This window comes from Pan troglodytes, chromosome 8 (genome assembly GCF_028858775.2).
Source record: "Pan troglodytes isolate AG18354 chromosome 8, NHGRI_mPanTro3-v2.0_pri, whole genome shotgun sequence".
In the NCBI taxonomy this organism is placed as follows: Eukaryota; Metazoa; Chordata; class Mammalia; order Primates; family Hominidae; genus Pan; species Pan troglodytes.
Window position 1 is genome coordinate 49,753,602 of NC_072406.2, and position 9,436 is coordinate 49,763,037.

Consider the following 9,436-nt stretch of genomic DNA (forward strand, 5'->3'; position numbering starts at 1 on the left):
AATCCCAGCATTTTGGGAGGCTGAGATGGGCAGATCACTTGAGGTCAAGAGTTTGAGACCAGCCTGGCCAACATGGTGAAACCCCGTCTCTACTAAAAATACAAAAATTAGCCCCGGTTGGTGTGGCACACGCCTGTAATTCCAGCTACTTGGGAGGCTAAGGCATAAGAATCACTTGAACCCGGGAGGCAGAGTCTGCAGTGAGTGGAGATCATGGCACTGCACTCCAGCCTGGATGACAGAGCAAAACTCCATCTAAAAATATATATATATAATTTTACGTATATAAAATTTATATATATAAAACGAATTCACAATTCTGAAAACCAGTATGAAATGGAGTATTGACAAGGTTTTGTTTCAACATCACCTGAGCTTTCCATTCTTGACTTTAGTGACCCAGGAATTTCAGTGAAGACATACAAATAGCCTGAAATCTGAGAAAAGTTAATCCTGAATTTAAGCTTAGCCCCAAGAAATTCTATATACTATAGAGGAACAGATGAACTAAATGAATGTTTGCAATTTCTGTTAACAGACGCACATTTGAATTATGTCAGTCTATTAATTCTTCTGCCTTAAATTTGAGTATTTTGATTTTTTTCAAAAATAATATAATCCCCAATAGTAGTTAATAAAGAAAGTCTGAGTTATAGAACTTGTTTTTTAGGGGAAAATTTCTTTCTTTTATTTCAAGCCATCTCCAATTGCCAGAAAAAATAATACTCAGATTTATGTGTTTCTAACTGAATGGTCTCTTTCTGCAATGCCATTCTCCCGCCTCAGCCTCCAGAGTAGCTGGGACTACAGGTGCCCACCACCACGCCCAGCTAATTTTGTTTTTGGAATGGAAATGCAAAGATCAAGGAAAACTGAACAGTGATTTACAGCATTTGCAATGCATTTACTATAATTGTAAGAGCAGGGATTTAATATCTGTAGTGAAGTGATACAGAATTTGGCAGGAACAATTAATATCTACTAAAATTTCTAGGTATCTGACAATACAGAGAACATCAAGGTGAAAACTTTGTTCTTCAAACCATTGTTGAGATATAGGAAGAATCAGCCAATTTTTCTTAAAGGGTATCCCACTAACAAACTTGACAGTATTGGTACATTGTCTTCCTTAACAGATACTGGGAGTTAGAGCCAAATGGCTAAGTATCCCCAAACCTAAAAGTTGTTACTCACCATTCTTAAGCCTGAATAAATTTCATAAAACTTGTAAAATTGGTACCTACTCAGTAACATCACACTTTACCCTCCAATAGATTTAAAACTTGTTCTAGTAAAAGCACCTAGCTTCCTTTTTTTTTTTTTTTTGACAGAGTCTCACTCTGTGGCCCAGGCTGGAGTGCAGTGGTGCGATCTCGGCTCACTGCAAGCTCCACTTCCTGGGTTCATGCCATTCTCCTGCCTCAGCCTCCAGAGTAGCTAGGACTACTGGCGCCCACCACCACGCCCAGCTAATTTTGTTTTTGTATTTTTAGTAGACACGGGGTTTCACCGTGTTAGCCAGGATGGTCTCGATCTCCTGACCTCGTGATTCGCCTGCCTCGGCCTCCCAAAGTGCTGAGATTACAGGCGTAAGCCTCCATGCCCGGCCAAAAGTACCTGGCTTTCCCTTTGCAAGAGCATTTCCAGTATTTGAATTAAATCTAATGGAGCCTTTGATTTTGAAGTGCATGTATGAATTAGTAGTATGTCATGAATTGTGATACATTTTAAAACACTGGCTAGCTGTTGGCAAGATATTATCTATGTCTAATTTTCCAAGTCAGGGAAGAATGCTTTCAATTTTGAATTTATCGACAATGACCAATACAAAATACTTTAAATACTTTTTCGTGAATAACCAATAATTTTTGTCTTTTTTCTTCTATTTATTTATTTATTTATTTTTTCTTGAGACAGGGTTTTACTCTGTCACCCAGGCTGGAGTGCAGTGGCATGATCTCGGCTCACTGCAGCCTCCACCTCCCCAGCTCAAACCACCCTCCTGCTTTAGCCTCCCGAGTAGTTGAGACTACAGGCATGCGCCACACCTCCTCGCTAATTTTTGTATTTTTAGTAGAGATGGGGTTTCTCCATGATGTCCAGGGATCTCAGACTCCTGGGCTGAACTGAGCCACCTGTGTTGGCCTCCCAAAGTGCTAGGATTTGAGACATAAGCCACCGTACCTGACCTATTTTTCTTTTTCTTTTTTTCTTTTTTTTTTTTCTGTCGCCCAGACTGGAGTGCAGTGGCGTGATCTCGGCTCACTGCAACCCCAGCCTCCCCGGTTCAAGCAATTCTCCTGCCTCAGCCTTCTGAGTAGCTGGGACTACAAGCGCATACGGCCACTCCCGGCCAATTTTTTTTGTATGTTAGTAGAGACGGGATTTCACCGTGTTGCCCAGGCTAGTCACGAACTCCTGAGCTCAGACAATCCGCCCGCCTCGGCTTCCCAAATTCTGGGATTACAGGCGTGAGCCACCGCACCCGGCCTATTTTGTTCATCTTTTAAAAGCAGGATAAAGTCTGTGGAAAAATAACAGGTAATTCCTTATCTGATGATTATCTGATATCAAGCATTTCTCTTTAGAAAAAAGGATACTTTCCATACTTTGTTCAATTACATTTTCTCTATTCCCAGCACAGAAAGTGAATTGAGCTTTCTTGTTCAATAATGTCTTCCTTAAGCACAGCTAGTGTTATTTGCTGAATCAGTAAAACGATTTTTGAATTGCTATTTTAACAATGTCAGTAAGTTAGCAAGAGAAGGAATTCTGATCTCTCTATATGAAACATTTACTTAAAATCTCATCAATTTAAAGTTAACTTATAACAGGACGTTCTGGAGTAATATTATATATATTATATTCTTACACCCTGATATGATTTGGGTTTAGGCATATGCATAGGTCAAACTCATAAAATGAGATTCATGTATTTTATTGTATGTAAACTTAAGCTAAAAAATGAACTGCAAACAATTATAGAATGCTTTTTTTTTTCTTTTAAGACAGAGTCTAGCACTGTTGCCAGGCTGGAGTGCAGAGACGCGATCTCGGCTCACTGCAACCTCTGCCTCCTGGGTTCAAGTGATTTTCCTGCCTCAGTCTTCCAAGTAGCTGGGACTACAGGCGCGCCACCACTCCCAGCTAATTTTTGTATTTTTAGTAGAGAGGGGAGTTTTACCATGTTGGCCAAGATGGTCTCGATCTCTTGACCTCATGATCCACCCACCTCAGCCCCCTGAAAGTGCTGGGTTTACAGGCATAAGCCACTGCACCAGGCCTAGAATACTTCTTGATGATATATATGTTAAATATTTAGGGGAATATGTACTACTGTTTGCAGATTATTTGTATCAGAAATGAATAAAAGAAGATGGATCAGTTGATGGATAGAAAAGGATGCTAAAGCAAGTACAGTTCAATGGCATTGGTAGAATTTAGGAAGTAAATATTGCAAATTCATTGAAAAATTGTTTACTTTTTTTATGTTTAACTTTTTTACAGTCATATTTAAATATTTAAATTACAATTAAAGAAAAATTGGGCCGGGTGCGGTGGGTCAGGCCTGTAATCCTAGCACTTTGGGAGGCTGAGACAGGTGGATCACGAGGTCAGGTGATCGAGACCATCCTGGCTAATATGATGAAACCCTGACTCTACTAAAAATTCAAAAAATTAGGCTGGACACGGTGCCTCACACCTGTAATGCCAGCACTTTGGGAGGCCAAGGTGGGCAGATCAGCTGAGGTGAGGAGTTCAAGACCAACCTGGCCAACATGGTGAAACCCTGTCTCTACTAATGTACAAAAATTAGCTGGGCATGATGGCAGGTGCCTGTAATCGCAGCTACTTGGGAGGCTGAGACAGGAGAATTCCTTGAACCCAGGAGATGGTGGTTGTGGTGAGTCAGGATTGTGCCACTGCACTCTAGCCTGGGCGGCTGAGGGAGACTCCATCTCAAAAAAAAAAAAAAAAAAATACAAAAAATTAGCTGGGTGTGGTGGCATGTGCCTGTGGTCCTAGCTACTTGGGAGGCTGAGGCAGGAGAATTACTTGCCCTGGGAGGCGGAGACAACAGAGCGAGACTTCGTCTCAAAAAAAAAAAAAAAAAAAAAAGAAAGAAAAAGAAAAACAAAAATTGCTTATCCACATATGCCTGAAGAAGCCTGTTTTATTTTTTAAAATTATTTTAAAAGATTTAAAGAGTATGGGGTTAGGCAGGCTACATTGTTTAAGTATCCTGAGATTATATTTTGCAGGCCTAATTATTTAAAAATATTTTCTGAAGGAAGGTAATAAACAAATAAGAGCTTTTGCCTTTCAATCTACATGAGTAGCTTTCACCGGGAGGATTAAAACTGAATTCACATTTTAGTTTCTTGCCCTTCCATCGACCCTAATTTTTAGAGGTTTAGAAATTGGCTACAAAATTGGTTTTGGTGCTGAAACTTGGCACCAAGACCTAAAACCCAAGACCAAGTCGTCATTTTCAGTTTATTTTTAAGCCTTTTGGCAAGAAGTCACAACATTCATTTCTTTGCCTGAGACTGTAATGCCAGGGGATGTCAGGACACAATGTCCCTTGAGCAATATAACAGGAACACCTGCACACATGTGCAGTGAGATGATAATCTTCTACGAGTCCAAAAATGTTTAATTAGGAATTCAGAAATAAATGAGAAGGTAAATGTTTATGTAGGAGGTATTATTCTGCTTCAGTTTTGTGAGATTCTCCATGGATGTATGAACTTCCTAGCCAAGGATTCGAAATGTCAACACCTTTGTTTGCAATCTTACTATATTTCTGTATGAACATTTCAAAATGAAGGGGAAAGATTGTAATATTAATTATTTGTGGATTCAGGTGGAGAATGTAAGGAAGTTATTTCTTCTGATTCATTTCTTCTTGTTCTTTTCTATTTTTTAAATTTGCATGTTTTGCTATTTTTCCCATTGACACTAACACTACTATTTCAAGGAAGTCTAACTTTCAGTTTAATTTGGCTCTTGTCTCAAATTCAATCATTTTGTGGTTTTTGCTCCTTTTCTCATATTTATTGACAGTTTATATTTCTGAACATTAACCTTTTATGTTCCATCTCAGTATACATCTCAGAAGCTCTGGATAAACTTCCAGATTAGGCCGGGTGCAGTGGCTCACACCTGTAATCCCAGCACTTTGGCAGGCCAAGGCAGGCGAATCACCTGAGGTCGGGAGTTCGAGACCAGCCTGATCAACATTGAGAAACCCTGTCTCTACTAAAAATACAAAATTAGCCTGGCGTGGTGGCGCATGCCTGTAATCCCAGCTACTCGGGAAGGCTGAGCCAGGAGAATTGCTTGAACCTGGGAGGTGGAGGTTGTGGTGAGCCGAGATGGCACCATTGCACTCCAGCCTAGGTAACAAGAGCAAAACTCCGTCTCAGAAAAACAAAAACAAAAACAAAAAGGCCGAGCGCGGTGGCTCACACCTGTAATCCCAGCACCTTGGGAGGCCCAGGCGGGCGGATCGCCTGAGGTCAGGAGTTTGAGACCAGCCTGGCCAACGTCGTGAAACCCCGCCTCTACTAAAAAAAATATAAAAATTAGCCGAGCATGGTGGCAGGCGCCTGTAGTCCCAGCTACTCGGGAGGCTGAGGCAAGAGAATCGCTTGAATCCAAGAGGCGGAGGTTGCAGTGAGACGAGATCTCGCCATTGCACTCCAGCCTGGGCAATAAGAAAAAGACTTCGTCTCAAAAAAAAAAAAAAAACTTCCAGATTAAAATGCTTTTGTTTTTAATACCACATAGTCTCACTCAAATGTGGGAGCTAAAAGGAAAAAAGTGAACACATGAAGAGTAGAATAATGGTTATCAGAGACTGGGAGGGTAGCAGAGAGGAGGGGACAAAGTGAAAACGGTTATTGGGTTCAAAAATACAGTTACATAGAATCAATTAGATCGAGTATTAAGTAGCACAATAGGGTGACTACAGTTAACAATTCATTGTATATTTTATGTAATTAATTAATTAACTTATTTATTCATTTATTTTGAGATGGAGTCTTGCTCTGTCGCTCAGGCTGGAGTGCAGTGGCACGATCTCACTGCAACCTCCGCCTCCTGGGTTCAACCGATTCCCCTGCCTCAGCCTCCTGAGTAGCTGGGACCACAGGTGTGCACAACCACACCCGGCTAATTTTTGTATTTTTAGTAGAGACAGAGTTTCACTGTGTTGGCCAGGCTGGTCTCAAACTCCTTATGTCAAGTGATCCACCTGCCTCGGTCTCCCAAAGTGCTGGGATTACAGGCGTGAGCAACTGCACCCGGCCCATTGCATATTTTAAAACAATGAAAAGAATAGAATTGGAATGTTCCTAACACAAAGAAATGATAAATGCATAAAGGAATGGATATTCCAATTACCCTGATTACTGCGTTACATATTATATGCCTGTATCAAAACATCGCATGTACCCCATAAATATATACAACTATTATGTACCCATAATATATATATTTTAATATATATATATATTTTAATTTAAAGCCCCTTGGAAAGACTAGCCTGGTACCTTGTCTATATGATTCCCTTACAAACTTCCTGTCCTTGTGGTAAGTAAAGGATGTCACTTTCTGGCATGCCCAGGAACGTTAAGATATTTGGGGATTGGCCAGGCGCAGTGGCTCATGCCTGTAATCCCAGCACTTTGGGAGGCCGAGGCGGGTGGATCACCTGAGGCCAGGAGTTCGAGACCAACCTGGTCAAAATGGTGAAACCCCATCTCTACCAAAAATGTAAAAATTAGCTGGGCATGGTGGTGGGTGCCTGTAATCCCAACTACTCAGGCTGAGGCAGGAAAATTGCTTGAACTCGGGAGATGGAGGTTGCAGTGAGCCAACATGGTGTCACTGCACTCTAGCCTCAGTGACAGAGTAAGACTCTGTCTCAAAAAAAAAAAAAAAGAAAAAGAAGAAGATGTTTTGAGATCTAGAGTAAATTCACCCAATTTGTACAGACATTGCAGGCACAATCTGATGGCAGGTCTTTGGCTGAGCTTCTTGGCCTAGAAGTTTTTAAATGTCTAATCTGAACTTCCTTATCAAAGTTCCAGCAAAGGTAATTTGAAAGGAGCCTATATTGCCAATCACTATTCTTGCTGCACTTTATGCAAATAATCAGGCCAAGTATAATAAGACTAAAGCTTATTTCGCAAATAAATTGGTCTTACTCTGAATTTTCTTTTGTAGAAAAGGGGGCTGGGAGAGAGAAAAAATTGTTGAGAAGACAACTGTAGCACACCTGTTACCAGGTTCTAGTCCAGACCATTGTTTTTGAGGTTTTATACTTTTCCTACAATTTGAACTGAATCCTGAATTACTTCTTGGCAACAAAAAAGTCTCTAACGAAAAAAAGGGGTTTTAATCTTCATGATGTTCTCTAATGGAATAAGTCTTTTTTTTTTTTCATTCTGTAATCCTTGTGCACATTATGTTTCTACTATTCAATTTTATTTTTTGTTTTTTTTTTGAGTCAGAGTTTCACTCTTGTCGCCCAGGCTGGAATGCAATGGTGTGATCTCGGCTCACCGCAACCTCCGCCTCCCAGGTTTAAGCAATTCTCCTGCCTCAGTCTCCCTGGGATTATAGGCATGTGCCACCATGCCTGGCTAATTTTATATTTTTAGTAGAGATGGGGTTTCTCCATGTTAGTCAAGCTGGTCTCGAACTTCCAACCTCAGGTGATCTGCCTGCCTCGGCCTCCCAAAGTGCTGGGATTACAGGCGTGAGCCACTGCGCCCGGCCTCTACTATTCAAATTATTAACGTTGTGTACCTCTCAGTGTTTTACATCTTCTGATAAAATCAAAATCATGGTATTCAGAAGACTAGAGATGATTCAACCAAGCCTGTGAATCTCCCTCATTTAGAATCCCGCTGGGACCAGATCTGTTCTCCTTTGCCAGTGCACTGCTGCTGAAGCTATCCAATATCAAGCACCCTCCCTCTAGACCCAGGGACTATCATAGAAGAGATGCGTGTGTGAGATTGTGTGGCCCAGTTTCAAGGGGTGAGAGTAGAAAAGCAGCCTGTTGCATGGCAAGACCGATGCCATTTGAAGTGAAACCACCATGATGAACAATGTTACACCCTTGCATGGTGCAACTTTACATGTGGCAAGGTCTTGAAACAATTTCTATAGCATATTCTGCCTCTCATAAAGATGCTTATCTAACCTGCCCAGGGGTCACAAGCCTTACAAGAACATCTGAGGCATGACCAGATGCACATGTTGGTACTCTTAAGAGCTTGCTATCTAAAGGGTACTTTCTAGAGGGTGGGTGCAGGGATCCACCATCTCTCAGCCACCAGGGATATCACTTCTTTTCACAACTTCCTATTAAATACTTATTTTTTGATAAAAAAAAGTGCTTTTCTCTTTGGCAATAGATATTTATTAAGGATCTTCTACCAGTTCTAAATTGTGTAGGAAACAAAATATTAATCCAGAAATAGGTTTTCTTCCCTAAGATTTTACCCAGAACAATAAGCCCAAGTAAAGACAAAAGCTAGAGAGAAAATAGAAAAGCAATGAGTTTGGTGGTCCTGCTCACTCAATAGATATTAAGTTAACACTTCTGAGTAGCCAGTCCTGCATGAAGTGCTTTGCATGGAAATACAAAAAGAAAGAAAATATAACTTCTATAAATGAAGAAGCAATAAACATGTTGTGCAAATTGAATAAACAAGTCTCTTCATACCTGGGTTGAGATACACACTTGGAAGTAATCAGCAAGCAGGTGGAATTTGCAGGGTTTCTGGTAAGAATTTGCAGAATGGTGAAAAGTGAAACCTGGGAATAAACACGAGCCACTAATGGAGCAGAGAGAGGTGAAGAGGAAGCAAGGAGAAGGACCTTAAAGAGTGCTGTTAAGTATGTATAACATTGATGATGACTGAACTGATTAAGCAGTTACTATCTGCCTGATAGGAAGTATGTAGGCATCATTTTGTTTAATATTGAAACAATCTCATGAGGTAGGCACTATTATTATTATTCCATCCATTTTACAGACAACAGAACTTAGGCTTATGCAGTTTAAGTCATTTTTTCAAGGGTTTTCAAGTCACAAGGGTTGTTGTTAGTATGTGGTTGAATGAGGACTTTAGGGACGCCTACCCTAATTTCAGAATCCAAACTCAGAGGGTAGCCAAAAGTGCTGGGTGCTATAATGACATCTCATTGGGATGGGCTGAAAAGTGGCCATAGGGCTAGGCTATAAGAGTTGGCACAGTTTCTGCAGCAAGAAGGAGAAGAACACAAATGACAGTAGTGGGAAGATACAGGACATGAGATAAAGAGAGGATTCCATTATCATAACAGGCCTAATGAGCCACAGTAAAGCCCTAATTCACGAAACACCACACAGTGAAGAGAATGTCACTACCTGTTA